Below are 434 nucleotides of genomic sequence, written 5' to 3'. Positions count from 1 at the left end.
AGTTGCAAGATAAGATAGGAAAATATAAAAGGAGAGAATACTGAGTAACAATATCATGTTACTTGTATCAAATCGACTTTTGCAGCGGTTAACTCTACATAATATAAGTTGATGCATGACTCTTTAGTACATAGAAGAAAATGGCGAAATCTACGGCTGATAGCTTCACTTATACCAGATAATCAACAAGCACAGCTGCAACAGTTTCAAATATTAATGCGTTTTCCAGTAGTAATTCCTTTCCAACAGCAATACCCTCTCTTGTATATTTTCGCTAACAACTGCGTTATCTCATCTCATACTATCGCTACTACTCTGTACGATGTGATGACGGCATTGAATTGTCCAGTCAGAAATATCCTTAAGGGAACTAGGTCTATGGGATCACAGAGTGACATTAGAAGAAACCATTTAAATACCATGCATCTCAATAC

The sequence above is a fragment of the Penaeus monodon genome, chromosome 23 (genome assembly GCF_015228065.2).
Source record: "Penaeus monodon isolate SGIC_2016 chromosome 23, NSTDA_Pmon_1, whole genome shotgun sequence".
Classification (NCBI taxonomy): Eukaryota; Metazoa; Arthropoda; class Malacostraca; order Decapoda; family Penaeidae; genus Penaeus; species Penaeus monodon.
This window is presented reverse-complemented; position numbering follows the sequence as displayed.